Source organism: Cetorhinus maximus, chromosome 1 (assembly GCF_964194155.1).
Source record: "Cetorhinus maximus chromosome 1, sCetMax3.hap1.1, whole genome shotgun sequence".
In the NCBI taxonomy this organism is placed as follows: domain Eukaryota; kingdom Metazoa; phylum Chordata; class Chondrichthyes; order Lamniformes; family Cetorhinidae; genus Cetorhinus; species Cetorhinus maximus.
The window spans coordinates 130,798,590-130,823,363 of NC_135879.1; the positions used below are offsets into that span (position 1 = coordinate 130,798,590).

The 24,774-nt window shown below is 42.7% G+C and overlaps 1 protein-coding gene and 1 long non-coding RNA gene across 2 annotated transcripts in view; one reads left to right on the plus strand and one right to left on the minus strand.

The window, feature by feature from the left end:
- smim14 (small integral membrane protein 14) overlaps nucleotides 1–2,166 on the minus strand; it is a 56,027-nt gene extending 53,861 nt beyond the window's left edge. The window contains exon 1 of the mRNA XM_078546522.1: nucleotides 2,032–2,166. The gene's annotated coding sequence lies outside the window, so the exon portion shown is untranslated. The remainder of the gene's footprint in view (nucleotides 1–2,031) is intronic.
- A 263-nt stretch (nucleotides 2,167–2,429) lies between these two features.
- Nucleotides 2,430–6,052, plus strand: LOC144683477 (uncharacterized). Its single transcript, XR_013577268.1, has 3 exons — nucleotides 2,430–3,021; nucleotides 5,241–5,556; nucleotides 5,788–6,052. It is a non-coding gene; the product is annotated as an uncharacterized LOC144683477 (long non-coding RNA).
- The last annotated feature ends 18,722 nt before the right edge of the window (nucleotides 6,053–24,774 follow it).

Consider the following 24,774-nt stretch of genomic DNA (forward strand, 5'->3'; position numbering starts at 1 on the left):
ACAAGAGCAAGTCAGAGGCTAGGAATCCTGCGACGAGAAACTCACCTCCTGACTCCCCATCTACAAGTTAGGAGTGTGATGGCATACTCTCCACTTGCCTGGATGAGTGCAGCTCCCACAACACTCAAGAAGCTTGACACTAGGCTATGGGCCTAGTGCTGGAAAATGGGATTAGAATAGTTAGGTGCTTGTTTGACTGGCGTAGACTCGATGGGTCAAAGGGCCTTTTTCTGTGCTGTAGACCTCTATGACTATGGCTGTCCAGAACAAAGCAGCCCACTTGATTGGCACCACATCCACCAACAACACACAATAGTAGCAGTGTGTAACATCTACAAAATGCACTGCAGGAATTCACCAAGGCTCCTTAGATAGCCCCTTCCAAACCCACGACCACTACCATCTAGAAGGACAAGGGCAACAGATGGATGAGAATACCACCATATGGATGTTCCCCTCCAAGTCAGTCACCATCCTGACTTGGAAATATATCGCCGTTACTTCACTGTCCCTGGGTCAAAATCCTGGAACTCCCTTCTTAACAGCACTGTGGGTGTACCTACACCACATAGACTGCTGCAGTTCAAGAAGGCAACTCACCACTACCTTCTCAAGGGCAACTAGGGATGGGCAATAAATGCTGGCCCAGCCAGCAAAGCCCACATTCTACTAATGAATTATAAAAATTCTAAAATTCCCTCCCTGAACACCATAGCATTGCCACAATTCTCTACTCCATAAAAACCTCATCAAAAGCCATCTTTTAGATCAGGCTTTTGGTCATCGATCCCAGATTTAGCATTGGCTGTTTGTAAGCTATTTCCAATTATGAAGTAAGTGTTTAGGATGTCTAAATTAAACTCAGGCCCCTGCCTTCTGAGATCCACATAAGAGATCCAATGGCATTATTCAAAGAGCAGTACCCTGGCCAACCTTTATTCCTCAAGCAATATCACTAAAATACATTATCTAATATTTACTTAATTTTCTAAGTTTGGAACTTGTGTGCAAGTTACCTGCCATGTTTCCCTGTAATGCAACTACACTTTAAAAGTATTCTGCTGGCGGCAAATGCCTTGTGACATACCATGAAAGGCAAGTTATTTTTATATTTTCTGTAAAACGTAGATGTTTAATCTCAACATTAGACATATTAGAGACACAAGTCAGCTCAGTACACTAAAGCTTTTCAGAACAGCTGCACGGTTATGCAAATTTTTGGGCATCTATTTATAAATTTACTTCTCCATCGGAAGTATAATTTGAATAGAAAATGACTTTCACTAGAAGTACTTCAAATCTACTTTCTAAATGTACTTATGATTTTACTATTTCCTTTAACCATGTTACACCTGCGTCCTATGCTTGATCGGAGTTTTAAGTTCGTGGAACGATGTAAAAACATAATTGACAATTCAGACCTAAAATAATGATACAAAATCTTGAAATATGATAATTTAGACTTCGCACATGCTGAATTGGAATGTGTTGACTGGTGCACACAGGAACACTCCCCAAAACGGAAGAAAAACATTGTGCACTGATAGTTTCCACCAATTTACAATAGAGCAACACAGCCCCGACGTAAACAATCCGTAGGTTTTTAAATTTAAAAAAACTGCGAACTGAGAAATCTACGAGGCAAGCTTTAAAAAACTTATTTCACCCACTTTCAACAAACAACACCAAGTGCGGAGAAAGCCATTAAGATTTAATGACAATAAACTAAGACAATCGGTTAGAAATAAATAAAACCAGACATCAACTTCAATGCCTCATTATGGACTGCCTAATCACATCCCCGAAACATGATAACGTTGGTATTAACAGATATAATAACATCCGCATCAGAGACATCAATAAATTGGAATCCCTTCAAATGTGACTGGGATTTGTTTTAAAAGCTCTGATTACAGACATTCCTTTCCCTGAGTTGACCGGTTTCCAACTGGACCCCTCAGTCCCTCATGTCTTTATGAGACGCTAACGCTGCAACATCTCTCAGAACGCCGCAGGCTCACATTCTCTTACCGGGATCGTGTTCGCAAAATCTCCGCCACAACCAGCCCTTTCCCAGCTGCGCCTCTGCTCCACTGTTTTGATACAAGACCAACAAGGACGTCACAAGGAGGAGGAGGTACCACAGCCGGAGCCGGATGTACGCCATCTGTCCTTGTGCGCTCGTACGGGGAGACGCGCGCAGCGCGCGTCATCGGACACGCGCCACGATATCGCGCCACGTGGGTGAGTGCAGGTAGTGGTCACGCGCTCCGGGAGAGAAGGATTCACCAGAGTCAGCACAAGAGGAGTCGGAGCGTAATCTAAATTATTACTTTATAATGTAGCCTATGGAACTTGAATGTAACGTACAGCAAAACAATTGTTTTTAAAAAATATTTGCGGCGGTGTCATTTCAATATATGAAAATTCCACAAGCCACTTGACAAGCACATTCCGAAGACGCCTGCAGGGGGCCAAAGGCTCCGCTGGTGAGAGACTGACACGTGGCTCTTTTCGGTTGGTTAGATGGTGGCCTAAGGCATGTTGGGAATGATGGCTGGGTGGAGCTAGCTGCGGCTGCGCGAGGGTGGTTGACGATTTGGGGAAGTTGAAGCTGAAAAAGGAAGTGTGTGGAATGTTGGTGTGTTGGCCGGAAGTTTATGGAAGAGTTGGCCGTTCGTGTTTTCGGGGAGGGGCGGAGTAAGACTAACGTTGTGGTTTGAGCCGCCTCTCCTGTAAGCTGCCAGCACTTTCCGTCCTTGATTATTGTACCGTTTCTCGGTCCTAGCACAGGTTACTGTGGTTGGTAGATGGTTTAATATGGTTGAAGAATTCTGCCCCGTGGAAGAAGCAATTTTAATGTGGATTAGAGTGAGGTAATACCTGCATTTTGGGAGAAGAAATCCGGAGTGGGAATATGTCCACTCAGTGGAAAGACTTGACACTTATGGAAGAACAGCAAGACCAGTCAGTGCTCTGTAAGTGCAACTGCAGGTGGATCAAGCCATTAAAAAGGCCAATGTAAGAAGAAAAATTAACTACGGTGTATTTGATCTGTGAGTTCAAGGGATAAGAAAATCGTGAGGGGATGCTTTCAATTTCCTTGCGCGTATTTTAAATTTAAGACAAAATTGCCTCTTCAGATTAAATAATTACAATCCTGAATGCATTCACAAGACAGGTGGAATGCGATTTTTTAAATACAAAGCTTTTTTGGTGAAAAGCAATAGAATATTCTAATAAGGTGGAGATTTAAAGAAAACATCACACTTCCCAAATTGAACTCATGTCACTTAATTTGTCAATGTCTCTGTAATTTACTGCTCCCATTCACTTACTCTGTCTTCAGTTAATGTCAACTGCAAACTTAGGTCAACCACAATCCATTACTTCATCTGAGCCATGGATATATATGGTGAAAAACCGATGCCTTCGTTTTTCTTCAGAATGTCACTTTATCTCTACTCTGTTCCTCCTTTCAAACCAATTACCAACCCTTGTCATAAGGTTACCTCCAATTCCATGTGCGTAATTTTTGCCAATATCTTTTGTGTGAACCTTTTACAAATGTCTCTGGAAGATCTTATAAAGATAGTACCAACAGACACAATACTCAAGACCACTATTCCCTGTAAGCTGTGCAGCAACCCAAAAGCCCCCAGACTCTGCATAGGTTGGTCTCCTTAAATTATTGTATGTGCACAGTGGTGCAAAAAATTCAAAAGGGCTGAAAACTTAAATAAGTTATCCATGTATTCCACAAAGAAATTAGGGGGAATGTTGCTCATGACCTCCTCAAAAAAAATATACTGGGTTAATCAGATGTGACCTACCTTTCACAAATCCACACTGATACTTGTCCAAGTGCTTGGTTGCTGTCTCTAATGATATATTCCAGTAACTTCCCCACAGCTGCTTGTTAAACTGGCAGATATGTTATTTCCTAGTCTTTCCCTTCTGAATTCTTAAATAATGGAGCCACACTTGGAATTTTCCAACCCAAAGGTACAATTTACAAATCTAAAAATTCGAAACAATTCATCCACAATTTCCTCACTTCCTTTTAGTAGAAACCCTCAGTTCATGGAGATTTGTCTCCCTTAAGACCTGATATTTTCTTCATGATTTTCTTTTTATTTGTATTAAATCCAATGAGTTCCTCTCCTTGACAACTCATCAGAAACTTGCAAATGTATTCTAGTTTTCTTTATGGACACTTTTTTGCTTCAATAATCGTAAAATAACACAAGACAGCTGACAGTATCATGATACAACAAATTGAGCAAGGAATGGCGGGACATAGATTTATGTCCATAGTTCTGCATGCAAAAAAGTCCTCATGGGAACGGTAGCATAGTGATAATGTTACTGGACTAGTAATCCAGAGGCTAGAGTAATATCATGCTCTGGAGACGTTAGTTGAAATCCCACCACAGCAGCTGGGAAATTTAAATTCAATTAATTAAATAAAACTGGAATGAAAAAAAGCAAGTCTCAGTAACAGATTACTGTAATAGATCTGGTTCACTAATGTCCTTCAAGGAAGGAAATCTGCTGTCCTTAACTGGCCTGACCTACATTTGATTTCATACCTGCAGCAGTGTGGTTGACTCCTAACTGCCCTCTGAAATGGCCTAGCGACGCACTCAGTTTCATTAAACTGCTATGGAAATGTTAAATAAGAATACAACAGATGGACCACCCAGCATCAACCTAGGCATTGCATACGACAAAACATACCCTTCATAGTCGGACTTGCAAAAAGTCCTCCTCACCAGTACCTGGGGACTTTTGCTAAAATTGGGAGAGCTTCCCACTGACCAGTCAAGCAACAGTCATACTCATAGAATCATACCTTACAGCCAATATCCCAGACATCACCATCCATGGGAATGTCATTGCCCGTTGGCAAGACAGACTGACCTAAGGTGATGGCACAGCGGGGTACAATTGAGAGGGTAGCTTTGGGAGTTTTCAACATCAACTCCAGACCCCATGAAATCTCATGGAATCAGGTCAAACATGGGCAATGCAACCTGCTGATTACAACGTACCATAATCTGTCAGCTCATGATTCAGTAATTGTCCACATTGAAAACCACTTGCAGGAAGCACTGAGGACAGCAAAGGCACAGAATGTCCTGTTCTGATGAAAAGTCATTGACTTGAAACATTAACTCTGATTCTCTTCACAGATGCTGCCTGACCTGCTGAGTATTTCCAACATATTTTTTTTTCAGATTTCTGGCATCCGCAGTACTTTGCTTTTGTATTAGGGAACAAAATGTACTCTGGATGGGTAACTTTATCCATTATCAAGAGTGGCTCAATAACACCACTACTGACTGAGTTCATGGAATCCTAAAGGATATATATATCTGCCAGACTGGGCTTAAGACAGGTGAAAAGGAACCAACGCAAGGAAGAACTCTAGTTGACTTTTTCCTCATCAATCTACCTGTTGATGGTACATCTATCTATAGCATTGGTAAGAATCCTCACAGTCTTTGTGGAGATGAAGCCGCACCTCCACGTTGAGGACGAGGATATTGTGGTGTGTTTCTCTATATTCCTAAATGCGATAGATCCAGAACAGATATAACCGCTTAATCATCCATGAGGCATTGTAGGCCAGTAACAACTGTATGGTATTCAACCACAATCTGTACCTAATGGCCCAACATATCCCTCATTCTACCATTACCATCAAGCCAAGGGAACAGGTTCTGATGAAAGGTCACTGACTTGAAATGGTAACCCTGTTTCTCTCTCCACAGATGCTGCTAGATCTGCCGAGTATTTCCAGCATTTTCATGAACCAACCCTGGCTCACTGAGGACTGTACAAGAATGGCAGGAGCAGCACCAGGCATACCTTAAAATGAGGTACTAACCTAGTGAAGCTACAACACAGGACTACAATCATGCTAAACAGTAGAAGTAGCATGCTATAGAAAAAATTAAGCAATCCCAGAACAAACAGATGAGATCAAAGCTCTGCAGCCCTACCAAACGCAGTCGTGAATGGTGGTGGCAATTAAATAACCAATAGAAGGACGAGGTTCCACAAATATCTCCATCCTGAATGACAGTGCACGGACAAAGCTGTAGCATTTGCAACCATCTTCAGTCAGAAATGTGAAGTAGATTATCCATCTTGGCCTCATCCTGAGTTCCTCACCACCATCAGATGCCTGTGGTCAGCCACTTTGATTCACTGCACATAATATTAAGAAATGCCTGAACACACTGGACACACCTAAGGCTATAGTGCTAAAGACATGTGCTCAAGAACTAGCCACACACCTTGCCAAGCTGTTCCAGTACAGCTACAAAATTGGTATCTATCCAACTATGTGGAAAATTGCCCAAGTATGTCCTGTCCACAAAAAAGCAGGAAAAGCCAAGTCTGGCCAATTATCACCCCATCAATATACTCTTGATCATCAGCAAATTGATGGACGGTGTTGTCAATAGTGTATCAAGCAGCGCTTACTACCGATACGCCGCTCACCGATGTTCAGTTTAGATTCTGCCAGGACCACTTTGGGCCTCATTACAGGTTCACACATGGACAAAAGGGCTGAATTCCAAACATGAGTTGAGAGGAACTGCCCTTGACATCCAGACAGCATTTGACCAATGGTGACACCCTTAGTAAAATTGAAGTCAATGGGAAGTAGGGAGAAAAACCTCTTCAGTGGCTGGAGTCATACCTAGCACAAAGTAAGATGGCGGTGATTGATGGTCATTAATCTCAGCCCCAGGAGATTGCTGCAGGTATTCCTCAGGACAGTGACCTAGGTCCAACCATCTTCACCTGCTTGATTAATGACATTCCCTTCATCATAAGGTCAGAAATGTGGATGTTTGTTGATGATTACACTGTATTCTGCCCCATTCATAATTCCACATAATGAAGCATGCATGCAACAGGACCTGGAAAACATTCAGGTTGGTTTGCCAAGTAACATTTGTGCCACATAAGTGCCAGGCTATGTCAGTCTCCAACAAGGGAGAGTCTAACCATTTCCCTTTGATATTCAATGGCATTACCATTGCTGAGCTCCCACCATCAACATCTTCTGAAGGCCACCATTGACCAGAAACTTAACTGGACCAGCCACAAGAATGGTTCAGAAACTGCAAGGTCTGGAGTAGTTAACTCACCTCCCTGATTTCCCCAAAGCTTGTCCATCGTCTACAAGGCACTAGTCAGGAGTGTGATGGAATACTCTCCACTTGTCTGGACAGCGCCTTCCAAACCTGCAACCTCTAGCACCAAGATGAACAAGGGCAGCAAACCACCACCTGCAAGTTCCCCTCTAAGTCACATACCATTTTGACTTGGAAATATATTGCCAATCCTTCACTGTTGCTGGGTTAAAATCCTGGAATCTCTCCTTAACTGCACTGTGGATGTATCTATATCACGAGGACCATGGTTCAATAAGGCCAATAATCACCTTCTCAAGAGCAATAATTGCTGGCATTGCCAGCAATGCCCAAAAACCACAAATGTCTAAAAAAATCTTCAAGCTATCTGTACAGAGTAGAAGTCAAGCAGAAGATGGACACTTATTTACAGCAAAGTAAAATTTGCCATTGAATATCAAAGGGAAATGGTTAGACTCTCCCTTGTTGGAGACTGACAGGATTTTAACCCAGCAACAGTGAAGGATTGGCAATATATTTCCAAGTCAAAATGGTATGTGACTTAGAGGGGAACTTGCAGGTGGTGGTTTGCTGCCCTTGTTCATCTTGGTGCTAGAGGTTGCAGGTTTGGAAGGCGCTGTCCAAACACCATGGGTGAACTGCTTTCATTTAAGTTAACTCTGCTGTGGAGCTTCATTTCAATGTGAGCACAGAGTGAAGAATTGAACACAAACATTTTGGGTATGCTTAATATTTAATTAGTAGTTGTAAGATACATGGATAGTTCTTCATGCAGAGTTTTTGCTTTGTTCAAAAATTTATTTTTCATTAAATGATCTTGCAGCTTGTTGATACTTAAGAGTGCTTTACAGATAGTGTCGAAGAGCATAATAAAACTTGTGTTTATATGGTGCCTTTAACTTAAAACATCCCAAGGCGCTTCACAGGAGAATTATAAAGTATGACACAAGCCACATAAAGAGATAATAGGCAGGCGACCAAAATCTTAGTCAAAGAGGTAGGTTTTAAAGGAGCATCTTTAAGGAGAAAACAAGATAGAGAGGCAGAGAGTATTAGGGAGGGATTTCCAGAGCTTCAGGCCCAGGCGGTTGAAGGCCTGGTCACCAATGGTGGAGCAAATAAAATCGGGTTGCCGAAGAGGGCAGAATTAAAGGAGCGCAGATATCTTGGAGGATTGTGGGCTGGAGAAGATTAGGATAGGGACAGGGTAAAGCCATGGAGGGATTTGAATACAAAGATGAGAATGTTAAAATAGAGGTGTGGCTTAACTGGGAGCCATTGTAGATCAGCGAGTGAGCAATGGAGTGATGGCTGATTTGGATTTGGTGCAAATTAGGACACAGGCAGCAGAGTTTCAAATGATCTCAGGTTTATGGGGGGGAGGCTGGTGAGTTGTGCATTGGAATAGCCAAATCTAAAAGTAATAAAAGCAGGGATGAGTGTTTCCACAGCAGGTAAACTGAGGCAGCAGAGGATGTTACAGGTGGAAATAGAATGTCCTAGTGATGTCATGGATATGTGGTCGGAAGCTCATGTTGCCAAATGTGACATCAAGGTTGCAAATGGTTTAGTTCAGCCTCACAGTTGCCAGAAAAAGGGATGTTTAGGGAGCAGAGTTTGTGGTGAGGGCCAAAGACAATAGCTGGGATTTTCCACTCCTGTTTGCAGTAGGTGGGAGTGGAAAATATCGGGAGATCACAAAAATTGGTTTCACGTTGTAAAACCAGTTTGTGATTGTCCGCTCCAACTGTCAATGGTGGGCCTCATTTCCTACCACTGCACATCAGGAAGCTAATTTCAATACATTATAAGCCCTGCTTGCATTTTTAGATAAGTGAAAGGGTTGTTTGGATTTCAAAGGGATGTTAGGATGTTTACAACTAGCCAGATAAGCAAGGCTAAGCAGCATGTTTATTTTTCCCACTGACAATATTGGCAACATGAAAGATTTTCCTATTATGGGAAAGGTAAAGTTCCAAAGACATATGAAACAATGAAATTTACATATTAAAGAGAGAGAAACATATATAAAGGAGAATGAAAGGCTATATTGGGGATGTAAGATCAAATAGGAGTGTGTGAAACAGCCTTCGGGCTGTTTGTGCATAAGTCTGCTGTGTCTTATAACTAAAGTTGGAGACAAACTTTTGAGAATTCCACAGTCAAGTGGGTACTGTGATAACTTATGGCTTGTTTTTTTTTTAATTTAAAATCTATTTTGGACTGTGCCTTAAAGGGGCTGTAAAATTGGGAGTCAGGTTAGTTAGGAATTTTAGGATTTGTTATAGTATTAAGTAATTGTAGTCTTATGTATGTACTTGAATCTTTTAATAAATATTTTTATTTAATTTTTAAAATCTCTAAAGGCCTTAGTAGACTCATTATTTCTGAAATCAGTGCACACATCTCATAATAAACACGAATTGCAAAACAGTTGTGATAGCATGGCCAAGTTTCCCTTGTGGATTTGGTCTGCCTGGCACACATCATCTGCCACGTCATAACAAAATTGGGTGCTTGACCAGGATATTTGAAATCCCTTGATTGGTTGGGAGTTGGTGAATCTTAAGGCTACGAGTACAAGAAGCACATTGAACTCAGGAGTTGGTGTGAGGGACTTGAAAGTGGTGAGACTGCAAAAATGACTTTATCCATGGCTAAAACTTTTCTGGGAGTAGAAGATATAACTCTGGGTTACAAAAGTTACCTAAGAGCAAGTTAACAGAATTGGCAGATAAGCTGCAGTTGAGTTTAACTGTAGGGGCAAAGAAAGTAGAGGTAGTTGAAGTGATAACACAGCATTTGAAATTGGAAGGGATACCTGACACCAGTGAGTCATATCTGGAAGTAGTGAGACTTCAGTTACAAATGAAGAAGCAAGACACAGGGGCTAGTCAATCCTTAATATTATGGGATAGTGATATTTGTTGTTCAGAGGGAATATTGCAGGAAAAATAAGTAGGATTCATGGAGATGCTAAACCTATTCCATTGTGGAAGGTAAATTTAAAGAATAAGTGGAAAACAGGTGAGGTGATTGTTGGAGTAGTGGAAAAATTGCCCATTGCAGGGGTTCATTTTATTTTAGGTAATGATATAGTTGGGTCACAGATGTGGGTGATGCCTACAGTAGTCGAGCAGCCTGTGGAGGTGCATTCAACAGAGGTTTTGCAGAAAGAACATCTTGGATTGTTTCCAGATTGTGTAGTAATGAGATCACAAACTCACAGGTTAAAACAGGAAGAGAAGAAATTTAAAAGGCAGGGAAGAGGTGCTGATATCCAATTGGCTGATTCTATCTTTGATAAGATTGTTCAGGGAGAGAGAAAAGAGAAGCATGAAGCTGAAGTGTTTAGCTCAGTTAAGTGGGTAGAGCTACAGCAAAATAATCCACAAATAAAGCAGTTATATCAGACAGCTTGCTCAGAAACAGTGGCAGAATGTATTGCAGAATGTTATTACCTTAGGAAGTGGATGCCGTATCATGTTTCAGCCGATGAAAAATGGATGGAAGTGCATCAGATTATTGTACAATCTGGATACAGAAATGAGACATTGAGAGTGGCTCATGAAATTCCAATTGGGGGACATTTAGGAATTAGGAAGACTCAGGCGAAAATACAAAAACCTTTCCATTGGCCTGGATTGCATAAAGATGTAGTCAAATTTTGCAGAACATGTCACACATGTCAGGTGATAGGGAAACCTCATGCTGTGATTAAACTGGCACCTTTAATTCCAATTTACGCATTTGAGGAACATTTTACTGGGTCCTGATTGATTGTTTAGAGTCCCTCCCTAAGACTAAAAGCAGAAATCAGTACTTGCTGACAATAATGGATGTGTTCCAAGGTTTCTAGAAGTGATACCTTTGCAAAATATTACAGCAAAGAGAAGTGTGGAAGAGTTGACTAAATTTTTTACAAGATATGGTTTGCCAAAAGAAATACAATCAGACCAAGGTTCAAATTTCATGTCACAGCTCTTTAAGGAAGTAATGATCAGCTTGGGATAAAACTGTTTAAGCCAACAGCTTACCATCCTGAATCACAAGGTGTTTTGGAAAGATGGCATCAAACTTTAAAAACCATGATGAGGGCTTATAGTCAAAACTATCCACAGGATTGGGATAGGGGAATTCTATTCTTGTTATTTGCTATTAGGGATGCTCCAAATGCATCAACAGGATTTAGTCCTTTTGAATTAATCTATGGTCATGAGGTAAGGGGATCACTTAAATTGATTCATGAGAAACTGGTTAAAATTCAGAAACTACTCTCCTGGGTTATGTGACAAACCTCAGAGAAAGATTGAACAGACCAAGTGAGTTAGCTAGGGGAAATTTAAAGATATCATAGCAAGTCATGAAAGCAAAGGCAGATAAGAGATCCAAAGCTCATAGTTTTGTTGCTGGGGAAAAAGCATTAGTTCTGTTACCAGTACTGGGTGAATCATTAAAGGCAAGGTTTAGTGGGCCTTACAGAATTGAAAAGAAACTGATTGAAGTAAATTATTTAATAAGTACTCCAGATAGAAGAAAGAAGCAGAGGGTGTGATCTCTCAAGCCTCCACCCACAAATGTATCCATGAGGTCACGGATGCAATTTTTGCAAGGACGCACAACTTTGTGCATTTTGCCTGGGACCAGGACAGCCAGGTTGCAAGAGCAATTGGATTTACCCAGATCTCAGGTTTCCCACAGGTGCAGGGTGTGATTGACTGTACTCATGTGGCCCTCAGATCTCCATCACAACACACGGCGGATTACATCAACCACAAGGGCTTCCATTCGCTGAATGTGCAGCTGGTGTGCGACCGCCAGAAATGCACCCTGCAGGTGTGCGCATGGCTTCCAGGGAGTGTGCATGACGCCTACATCCTCAGTTGGTCACAGAATACTGGAGTCGCCAAGGTTCACAGAAGCTGCAAGGATGGGTCCTTGGGGGCAAGGGCCACCCGCAGAGGCCGTGGCTAATGATGCCCTGTGGCAGCCTCAGACTGCAGCAGATCGACAGTATAATGAGGCTCATGTTGGAGCTTGTGGAGCAGACCAGCGGGATGCTGAAGATGCGGATCCTGTGCCTGGACCACTCTGGTGGAGTCCTGCATTACAGTCTGCAGAGGATGTCTCACAGTGTCGTCATCTGCTGCGCCCTTTACAACTTGGTGCTCAAACGGGGAGATGAGCTGGCTGAGGAGGAGATGGAGGAGCTGCACATCTCCTCCGATGAGGAGGACGCCAATGGGAATGAGGGTGAGGAGGTCCATGAAACTTTAAAAGCATCTGATCCTTTGCCTGCCTTCAGCACCTGAGCCCTTCAGGAGCACAGGATCAGTGGTCACAGATGCTGAAGAGATGGGGGCCAGCCCCCTCCTCAAAGAGCACACCAAGAAAATGAAAGAACTCTGTGGCGCCTGCCCACCACATTCTAGCAGCAATGACAAGTACCGCTGAGGTGCAGGCAACAGTAATGTTTCCAGGGAGTGTGAGGCCAGATCATCACTTTGGCCTGAAGGCTGCACAGAGCACAAGGAAGAGGCCCTGGACTGAGTCACCTGTCTTTATCTTGTGCAGAAAGGTTTCACATCTGAGTGACAAGAATACTGCTCATCAGAACAAGGAGCCATAGGCAGGGAAACATTCTTGGGAGTTTATTATCAATAGTAAACAGCATGTACAAGTGATTAACACCCATACCCAGGCTGTGCAACTAATTCTCCTTAACTTTCCTAACCCTGATTGGTACTCCTCGGAAATCCACAGCGGAGGTGGAGGCAGCATGCTGACTGTGACGCCCGTTCTGTGATGACCTTGGTCGGCGTCCTCTGGGGGGCTGAGACTTGGAGGGCCCTGGCCTGCTTTCGGGGTCCTGCTGTGTAGCAGTGGCACCCTCCTTGGCCTGTGGAGCTGGAGCTGCTGGGGTCACAGGGGAGAGAGGGGAGTCACAGAGGGAAGAGGGGAGTTGGATGGGCCGGATACTCTCGGAGTCACCTGGATGGATGGGCCCAGAGTGTGCACCTGCTGATCCTCCTCCCTATGGGTGCTCGGGTGCCCCAGGCTGACTCCAGGAGCAGGGGTAGCTGGAGTGAGACCAAGCTGCCCGGCACCCCTCTCGCGTACACACCGTTGCAGGCCAACTATGACATCAGTGATGAAGTTGAGCCCACGTAGCAGCGCAGGAGCGAAGTCCTGGACCAAGGTCTCCATTGTGACCGCCATCCTACCAGTGTTGGCCTTGGTGCATTGGCATGCCAGCACTATCACCTCAGAGTGAAGGCAGATGGACTCCTCCATCGTGCCTTGCAATCTGAGGAATGCAGCGGACATTCCTTCCTGATGTTCCCGAGCTTGCCTTTGCAGCTCCAGCAACAGTGAGATGACCGAGTCCAGGGGCTCGTCATCTGACTCAGACTCAGCAAAGTTCTGGCCTCCAGCAGTCCCCCGGGTGCGAGAAACCTGGGAAGTCCCTGCACTGCCTGCTGTGGATCGGATATGAAATGTGCTCATCAGATTATGATCCCGAGGCTATTCTAAAGCTAGATCCCACCAAAGTGTGTGTCTCTGCGCTAGTGGACAGTGTGGGTGAGCGCTGTGACGGGACTTCTGGGAGGGTGCCTCCAGATTCCTCTTTAAAGGAATCATTCTTTGGGGCTTGATTGGAGGTCCTGGGTTATGGACTCCGTCAGCTGTTCGGCAGATGTGTCTGCAAAAGAATGGAGAGATAATTAGTACATGGTACTGGCCTGTGAAACAGGACACATCACTCACTGCATGATTGTCTGATGGATGTTGGGCTGCTGGACCCTCATTTGGTAGAGCACCACCGACCTCACCGTCAGCACAGGACCAGTCCAAGTTGTGGCCGGCCAGCTGGATGGCTCTGCTTTCAAAGTCCATGAGGACCTTGACTTCGGGCATTCCACCACCAGTCTGCGACCTCTCCCTGTTGTTGAGTGCCAGTTTGCCTGCATGAATAGAGTAAAGTGTAAGCAAGATGCCTGCCAGGCCAGATGATAAGTATGCCTGGCCTTGTGGGTGGTGAGTGGTCCCATGGACAGGATGAGGACAATAACGGTGAGTGTGAGAGAGTGAATGGCGTATGCCTTGAACCGGCAGTGAGTGAGTGCCCTCTGGATGTGTGATGGGTTTGTGAGTGTGTGTGTTGAGAGTGATGAGGAGATTGAGTTACCTGGGCAGAACGGAGGAGATCATTCATCCTCTTGCAATACTGGGTGGCCGTCCTCTTTTGAAGGGCATTGACGCTGACCACCGCTGCCGCTGCCTCCCAAGCCGGGTTAGTACTGTTGCTGTCCATCATGCGGCCAGAGCGGGCATAGAGGACATCCCGGCAGGCCTCCACAGCATCCAAAAGGTGCTCAAGGGACATATTGCTGAACCTGAGGGCTGCAGTCTTCTTCAGTTTCAGGGCTATGTCTTCCATACAGCAGTGGTGGTCTGGAAACACTGAGATGTGTACTTGCAGCTGGACTTCAAATATGGCGCCCGGAATGATGCAGCAATGGGGTGATGGCAGGCGGGCAAATGAGAGCTCACCTGCCATGGAAATGGCTTGTTTCCTGGGAGTGCATAAATAATGTGGTGGGTTTGGACAATATGGCGTGAAAACCCGCCACCGCGGCCTGAGGGTAAAATGTCGTTTTACCCACCTGCTACCGCACTTAGTGCAAATCTGGGATGATTCCACCCTGTTTGTGGATTATCAAAAGGCGAATGCAGTGATAAAAGCAGATTCATATCCTACACCACAGTTTGAAGATTACATTGAGAAAGGGGGACAATCAAAGTTTATCACAAAGATTGACTTGCTGAGAGGATATTGGCAAGTACCGCCATCGGAGAGAGCAAAGGGTTATCGGCTTTTGTGATGCCAGATGGATTATATCAGTTTAAAGTTATGTCATTTGGTATGAAAAATGCACCAGCAACATTTCAAAGGCTGACAAACAAAGTAGTTGCAGGGCTGAGCAATTGTGCTGTTTATGTTGATGACTTGATAGTTTTCAATCAGATGTGGGAGGCGCATTTATGACATCTGGAAGAGCTGTTTAATTGACTGCAAGAAGCTAATTTGGTGATGAACTTGGCTAAGAGTGAGTTTACAAAAGTTACATATCTAGGCCATACCATTGGACATGGTAAGGTGGCTCCGAGAGATGTGAAAGTTAAAGCCATCGTGAATTTCCCCATACCCACAACAAAACGCGAAGTTTTTAGATTCCTGGGCATGAGTGGGTTTTACCAGAAGTTTGTACCAAATTTTAGCAGTGTTGCCGCTCCATTGACTGAAATATTAGAACAGAACAAGAAGTTTCAATGGACACAGGGATGTCAGAAGGCATTTGACAGTTTAAAAACTATATTGACTACAACACCAGTTTTGACATTTTCTAATTACGTTGAACAGTTTAAGTTGGCAGCTGACACAAGTGAGGTAACCATTGGTGCTGTCCTGTTGCAAGAAGATGAAACTAGAATTGAGAAATCGATAGGGTAGTTTTCACGAAAGCTGAATGTACAACAGAGAAGATATTTAACCATAAAAAAGAGACTCTGGATCTGGTGTTAGCATTGCAGCATTTCGAGGTTTATTTTGCAAGCAATTCATCAGAAACAATTGCTTATACAGACCACAATCTAGTAAAGTTTCTGGACAAATTTCGAGACTGAAGTGCAAGGCCATTCAGATGGAGTTTATTCCTGCAGCCATTTAATTTACAGATTATACATGTGGCTGGATGAGAAAATCTAATTGCAGACACATTGTCGTGAGTTTAAAGCTCAAAGGAAATTGGACATTTAAAACCTGGACACTGGAATGAAATGACCTCTGTTGATATAAAGGATTTGTATATATATATATATATATATATATATATAAAATGTTAATGCATGGATCTGGTAACATAATTGTTGTGATATATAGATAAGTATAGTAAATAGTGTAAGATGGGTTGAGAAAATGAAGCCGCCTTTTAAAATTATGGTTCATTTTTCCTTAAAGATGGAGGGGTTCCGAAAGTATAATAATTTTCATAATGTTATTCTGGTTTATTGTAAAGTAGGTTTATGGGTGTGAGTGTAGATGGTTCTGTCTGTGTGATTTAATTATGTTTGGAGTCAAGTAGACTGCAAGCTTGAAATTATTAAAATAAGTTAGGTCTTGAAATGCTAATGAGTAAACATGGATGGGGTCTTAGTATGTAAGGTGTGAAGGGAATTTGCATTTTAATTAATGGAAGGGTCTGTTTGGATTTCAAAGGGATGTTAAGATGTTTACAACTAGCCAGATAAGCAAGGCTAAGCAATGTGTTTCTTTTTCCCAAAGGTTACTGACAATATTGGCATCATGAAAGATTTTTCTATTATGGGAAAGGTAAAGTTCCAAAGACATATGAAACAATGGAATTTACATATTAGTGAGAGAGAAACATATATAAAGGAGAATGAAAGGCTCTATTGGGAGGCCATGGAAGATCTAACAGGAGTGTGTGAAACAGCCTTTGGGAAGCCTCCAGTCATTTACACATAAATCTGCTGTGTCCAGTAACTAAAGTTGGAGACAAGCTTTTAGGAATTCCAATGTCAAGTGGGTACAGTGTTAACTTGCTGGTTTTTTTAATTTAAAATCTATTTTGGACTGTTGCCTTAAAGGGGGTCTGTGATTGGAAGTCAGGTTAATTAGGAATTTTAGGATTTGTTAATTGTAATTAAGTAATTGTAGTCTTAGGTATGTGCTTGAAATCTTTTCTTTTGTTAATAAATATTTTAATTTAATTTTTTAAATCTCTAAATGTCTTAGTGGACTTATTACTTCTGAAATCAGTACACACATCTTCTCATAATAAATACAAATTACAAAACCATTGTGATAACATTGCCAAGTTTTCCTTGTGGATTTGGTCCACCTGGCACACATCATCTGCCACACCATAACAAAATAGCACCCGGAGCGAGGAAATGCTGAAGTGACATTGTGGCAGGCAATTCAGAGGCCATCCACCAGTGATATAGCATGTTCCCTGTGCCTGCATAATTAATGAAGCAGGAAGCGGACAATAAAGCGCAAAAACCCACCCTTGTGGCTGGTGGGAAAAATGTCTTTTTTCATGCCTGCCACTGCAATTAGTGCAATTCAGGCCTGAATTTTACCTTTGGCAGGTGTGCACAATTGACAGGCCCAGGAGTGGTCAGGAAATGGGCCCCCGACCGCGATTGGCCCCCCAACTGCGATTTCACACTGGCTGGCCAATTAACAACCAGTGAAACGTGCGTTGAAAAGCGCAGCAATGCCAGGACGGGATGATTACTTCGGTGCGGCTTCATGCTCTTGTCGGGACCTGGAAAAATGTATTAATTTTGCTTCCAATCTCCACCCCTCCATCATTTTCACATGATCCATCTCTGACACTTCCCTTCCCTTCCTTGACCTCTCTGTCTCAATTTCTGATGATAGACTGTCCACCAATATCCATTACAAGCCTACCGACTCCCACAGCTACCTTGACTACAGCTCCTCACACCCCGCTTCCTGTAAGGACTCCATCCCATTCTCTTAGTTCCTTCGCTTCCGTTGCATCTGTTCTGATGACGCTACCTTCAAAAACAGTTCCTTTGACATGTCCTCCTTCTTCCTTAACCGAGGTTTTCCACCCACGGTCGTTGACAGGGCCCTCAACCGTGTCCGGCCCATCTCCTGCGCATCCGCCCTCACGCCTTCTCCTCCCTCCCAGAAACATGATAGGGTCCCCCTTGTCCTCACTTATCACCTCACCAGCCTCCGCATTCAAAGGATCATCCTCCGCTATTTCCGCCAACTCCAGCATGATGCCACCACCAAACACATCTTCCCTTCACCCCCCCTGGCAGCATTCCGCAGGGATCATTCCCTCCGGGACACACTGGTCCACTCCTTCATCATCCCCTACACCTCAACCCCCTCCCATGGCACCTTCCCATGCAACCGCAGAAGGTGTTACACCTGCCCATTTACTTCACCCGTCATCACCGTCCAAGGGCCCAAACACTCCTTTCAAGTGAAGCAGCACTTCACTTGCACTTCCCTCAATTTAGTCTACTGCATTCGCTGCTGCCAATGCGGTCTCCTCTACATTGGAGAGACCAAACGCAAACTGGGCGACCGCTATGCAGAACACCTACAGTCTGTCTGCAAGAAAGACCCAAACCTCCCTGTCACTTGCCATTTTAACACTCCACCCTGCTCTCTTGCCCACATGTCTGTCCTTGGCTTGCTGTATTGTTCCAGTGAAGCCCAACGCAAGCTGGAGGAACAGCACCTCATCTTCCGACTAGGCACTTTACAGCCTTCCGGGCTGAATATTGAATTCGGCAACTTTAGATCTTAAACTCCCTCCCCCCATCCCCACCCCGTTTCTTCCCCCTCCCTTTTGTTTTTTTCAATAATTTATATAGATTTTTCTTTTCCCACCTATTTCCATTATTTTAAAATCTACAACTAATACCTTGTCAGTCTTTCCACCCCATCCCCACTAGAGCTGTACCTTGAGTGTCCTGCCATCCATTCTTAATTAGCACATTTTCTTAGATAATATCACCACCTTCAACACCTCTTTGATCCTTTTATCTGTGACATCTTTTGATTATCTGCTCCTATCACTGCTTGCTTGTCCCTACAACCAACACCAGCCCCCCCCACCTCAACTTCTCTCTCCCGCCCCCACCTTAAACCAGCTTATATTTCACCCCTCTCCTAACTATACTCAGTTCTGTTGAAGGGTTGTGAGGACTTGAAACGTCGACTCTTTTCTTCTCCACTGATGCTACCAGACCTGCTGAGTTTTTCCAGGTAATTCTGTTTTTGTCCAGGACGGGGGCTGGAAGAGGGTGGGTGGTGACGTTTTTGTGGGCGTGGGTGAGCGCTGCAAGAAAGCTCCCTGAAGGCAGACAGCTGCCTCAGGGAGCTGCAGACCTGAAAATGCTAAAATAAAGGTTTAAAAATCTCCAAAAAAACGTCCATGCATCATAATCAATCACCTGAAAATAAAGCTGATAAAAGTGCTGTCCACAGATATTTATCTTTATTTTATTTCATTATAGAAATTTCATCCCACCCTTGGATGAGGTTTGATGAAAAATGCAAAGGCCACCTGGCCAATTTGCCCGTCGCCAAAGATAAAGTTGGATGGGCCATGAAAAATTGGAGACAATTAATGGGCTTACTTGCCCTCGGGCGCGTTTCCAACTTTTGCATGCGTCTGCTGAGCGAAATATCGCGCGAGTGCACAATGACGTCGGGATGCTCGTCCGACGTCTTATCGCACGATTTTGCGCCCAATTGGGTCAGGCGCATGCCCGCCTGTGGAGCATAAAAACAGCACTCAGGGAAAATTCCAGCCAATGGCTTTGGTTTTCAAATATGTAATTGGGTGAAATTTCTACTTATCCAGTACTGGCTATTGGATAAGAACCAGTGGAGGGGTCAAGAGAGGTAGTGGTGAGGTTGAGTTGGATATTGTCAGTGTACTAGTGGAAAATGATGCATTTTTGGAAATTGGAGAGATCCATGGATAGATAGATCCTTGGGTAACACCAGGGGTAACCACAGAAGCAGGAAAAGAAACCATTGCAGATGATTCTCTGGCTACGATTAATATATAAGAATGAAACCAGGCAAGTGCAGTTCCACCCAGCTGGCGACAGTAGAGAGATACAGAAAGAGAATGGTGTGATGAATTGTGTCAAAGACTACAGACAGGTTGGGAGAGATGATGAGGGATAGCTTATCTTTGCCATTTGTGACTTTGATAAGGGCCTTTGATATATGAAAAAACCCTGCAGCTTCCCACTTGGTGCATGTGAGTTATCTATAAAACAGCTCAGGCTGTTTCCATAGTGATATTTTCTCTTGGCCATTTCAATACCAGATCATATCTTTCCAATGACAATGCAAGTAAATCCCTTTCCCCTTGCACCCTTACAATAGTCCGCCCTTACAATAGTTTTATTTTGAATGATCTTGATGCATGTAGAGATACCATAATGCTTATGTTCTGACACTTCACACATGATTTGATAGCAAAGAAATAATCTCTTCATCTATTTGGTGTAAGCTGTGATTCAGTGGTGGTGCTTTTGCCACTGAGTTGCAAGGTTGTGGGTTCAATTCCCGCTCCAGGGACTTGATCACAAAATCTAGCCATCCTCACATCACCATTTGTGGGATCCTTTTGTGTGCAAATTGGCTGCTGCATTTCCTGCATGACAACTGTGACTACTCTTCAAAAAGGTATCTCATTGGCTGTAATATGCTTTGGGATATCTGAAGGCTGTAAAGTGCATATACAAATGAAAGACTTTTTCTTCAATTTTAATTGTTTTCAAATGATATCAGAGCTAAAAGGGTTAGCCTACTTCTGCTCCAATTTTGTATGTTCGTATGTATATTATGAAGACCAGTTGTATAGACTAAGCTTGTGTTCCCTTTAGTATAGAAGATGAAAATCTGATCTAATTGAGGGGCTGGATTTTAAGCTTCCCCTCTAATGGGTTTGAAAGGGGGTACACATAAAATCTAATGGGCAGCCTTCCCACTGCCTACTCACCCACCCCCGACACGTATGAAATTTTACAGGGTTGGACGGCCTGCTCTTGGACTGATTGGCTAGAAAGTCTTTAAGGCAGTATTTCATACCAGGATGGGGGCAGACGTTTCGCCTTAAAGCAATTAAGTCTTCTGCTAGCATTAAGTTACTGCTGGGCAACTATCAGGATCATGAGCAGGTTCCCTCTTGAGGGGTGGATGGGAACCACGGTACCCCTTAAAATCCCCCTCAGGCGTTTAAAACAATTAAAGGTGTTGTTGGTAGATAATGATGAACTCAAGTGGGAGACTCCAGAAGAAGGGGGCATAGAATGGCATAGAATATACAGCACAGTAACAGGCAATTGGCCCAACTCAACTTTCCTGTTGTTTATACTCCACTTGAGTCTCTTTCCATTTGCTTCATCTCAGCATTACCAAATTACAATAGTGATATCACTTCAAAAGTAGCTGTAGAGTGCTTTGGGATATCCTGAGATTGTGAAAGTCACTGCACAAATGCAAGGCTTTCAAGTCTTTCTTTTTCCAACCTTAAAGCATACCTTTCTATTCCTTTTCTCTCGTGTATTCATCTGGTTTCCTTTTCAAAGCATCTGAGTTACTTACCTCAACTACTTCCTGTGTTAGCAAGTTCCATGTTCTAACAATAACAATTTGTATTTATATTACCCCTTTAACATAGTAAAAGCACTTTACAGGAGCTTTATCAAAATAAATTTGAAACCAAGTCACAGAAGAAAATATGAGGGAAGATGCTTGTACAAAGAAGTGGGTTTTAAGGGGCTTATTAAAGGAGAACAGAGAGTCGAAGAGATTTAGGGAGGAAATGCTAGAGCTCAGGGTCTCGGCTGCTGAAGGCCTAGTCACGACTGGTAGAGCAGATACTCAAAGGCCAGAATTGGATGAGTGTAGATACCTTGGAGGGTTTTAGGACTGGAGGAGATTACAAAGATAGGGAGGGAAGAGGTCATGAAGGGATTTGTAAACAAGAATAAGGGATTTTATAAAATGTCGAGATGTTGCTTGACTGAGAGACATTGTAGGTCAAGGAGAACAGGGGTAATGGATGAATGGGATTTGGTGCAAAGCAGAACATGGACAGAGTTGTGGATGACTTTTTGAGTAAAGAAATTTCTCCTTATTTGCTTTCTAGATTTATTAGTATCTTGTATTTATGGCCCCAAGTTTAGAATTAACCCACAAGTGGAAACATTCTCTCTATATCTACCCTGTCCAACCCATTCATAGACCACTACATATCACCTCTAAGTCTCTTTTCTAAAGGAAAAAGCCCCATCCTATTCAATCTTCCCTGAAATCTGTAAGCTTTCATTTCTGGTACCATCCTTGTAGACCTTTTTTAAATTTTCTCCACTGTTTCTATATCCTTTTCATAGTATGGAGGTATGCACAGTTCTAAGTGAGGCCTTATCCGGGTCATAAACATAACAATGTAAGAAATAAGAGTGAAAGTAATCATTTGAACCTGCTCTGCCATTTAATAAAATAATGACTGATCTTCTAACTCCAACTTCCTGCACTATCCCCATATCCCTTGATGCCCTTAATATCTAAAAATCTGTTGAAATCTGACTTGAATATACTCAACAACTCAGTATCCACAGCTCCTTGAGGTAGAGCATTCCAAACTCTTTGCCTGAAGACATTTCTTCTCATCTGTCCTAAATGGCTGACCCGTGACAATCTGATACCTTAGTTCTAGATTCCCCAGCAATAGGAAAATATCCTCCTGGCATCTACCCTATCAAGTTCATTAGGAATTTTACATGTTCTAATTGGATAAACTCTCATTCTTCTTGCCTACTTAGTCTCTCCTCATAAGACAATTCCTTTATCCCAGAAATCAGTCTATTGAACCTTTGTTGTACTCCCTCTAAAGAAAATTAGGGAAGGAGATCAAACTGTACACAATACTCCAGTTGTGGTCTTACTAAGGCCTATATAATTGCAATAAGACTTTTTTATTCTAATACTCCAATCCCTTTGTAACAAAAGCTAACATATCATTTGTTTACCTAATTGCTTGCTGTAGATGCATGATTCATGTAAAAGAACACCTCCCCCCCAATCATGTTCCACTGAATACCAGGATTTCTCAGTCTCCCACTATTTAAAATTATTCTGCTTTTCCATTTTTCTTACCAAAGTGGATAACATCACAGTTCTCCAGCTGCCACTTTCTTGCCCGTTCACTTAACCTGTTAAATCCCTTTACAGCGTCTTTGTGTTCTCCTCATTGCTTACTTTCCCATCTAACTTTGAATTGTCAGCAAACTTGGATATGTTGAACTTATCTAAGTCCTTGATACAGATTGTAAATAGTTGAGGCTAAGCACTGGTTACAGCCGGCCAATTGAAACTGACCTATATATTCCTACTCAGTTTTCAGTCAATTAATCAATATCAATTCAAGATATTATCTCCAATCCCATGAGCCCAAATTTAGTAATAAACGTGTGTGGCACTTTATTGAAAGCTTTTTGAAAATCTACACTATATCCACTTGCTTTCCCCCTCCACTACCCTACCAGTTCTAGCCTCAAAAAACTCTACTTTGCTAAAGGTGATTTCCTTTCATAAATCCTTGTTGATTTTGCCCAATCATATTATGATTTTTTAAGTACCCTTCTATTACATCCCTAATAAGACATACAAGTTCTATGCAAGTTCCAATACAAGTTTAAATTAACTTTATCACTAGTGAGTTCTGTACTCAAGAAATAAGTTCATGCGCTCTATTAGCAGTTTTAATTGTTTTTCTGACCTGCAGTGCTGCTTTTAATGATTTGTGTACACCTTTCTACCCAATTTGGATTCTTATTTGCAAAAATAGAAGTAATGTTTCTATTTTTCCTTCCAAAATGCATCACCTCACATTTATTTATGTTCATTTGATACTTAACTGCCTTGTCTGCTGATTTTCTGGACATTAATCTTAAAAATAAGATATAGGCTGCTCAGGCGATGTCAGGAAGCACTCCTTCACACAAAGGGTGGAAATCTGGACTTCTTCAAAAAACAATTTACATTTATATTGCACCTTTAATGGAATAAAACACCCCAAGGTGCTTCATAGGAGCACTATTTAACATAAATGTGACATGGAGCCACATTAGGAGGTATATATAGTCAGATGACCAAAAGCTTAGTCAAAGAGGTAGGTTTTAAGGGTGTCTTAAAGGAGGAAAGAGAGGCAGAAAGCCAGGAATTTAGGGAGGGAATTCCAGCCCTTAAGGCCTAGGCAGCTGAAGACGTAGTGACCAGAAGTGGAGCGATTAAAATCAGGATGCTCAAGAGACCAGAATTAAATGACAATATACATCTCAGAGAATTGAGAGAAAATTAGAGTGCTAAGAAGGGGTGAGTTCATAGAGGGACTTGGAAAAAAATAAGAGTTTTAAAATCAAGGCTTTGCTCAGCCAAGAGCCAATGTAGATCAGTGAGAACAGGGATGATAGGTGAACAGGACATCATGCAAGTAAGGACACAGACTTCAGAGTTTTTGATGACCTCAAGTTTACAGAGGGTAGAATGTGGGAGACCAGCCAGGAGTATGGGGGAGATGGTGGTGTAGTGGCAATGTCACTGAATGAATAATCCAGCCTAATGTTCTGGGGACTGGGGTTCAAATTCCACCATGGCAACTGGTGGAATTTGAATTAAATTAATTAAAAAAGAAACTGGAATATAAATAAAAACAGAAAATACTGGAAAAACTCAGCAGATCTGACAGCATCTTTGCACCATTACCTGGTCTGAAGTTGTTGAACTAGAACCAGACCATGAACTCTCTCCTCCATCTTGACCCCCTTTTTTATTCCAATTTTTTCCCCCAACCAACCCCAACCCCCACAGGGCCACCTGCCATGTTCTTATGTTTTGCTTTCACAGAGCACTGGCCCTTGTTTTGCTATTAACACATTCTGCTTCTTAGTCTTTAACACTACCATTAACACCCCCTTTGTCTTGTGGCCATGA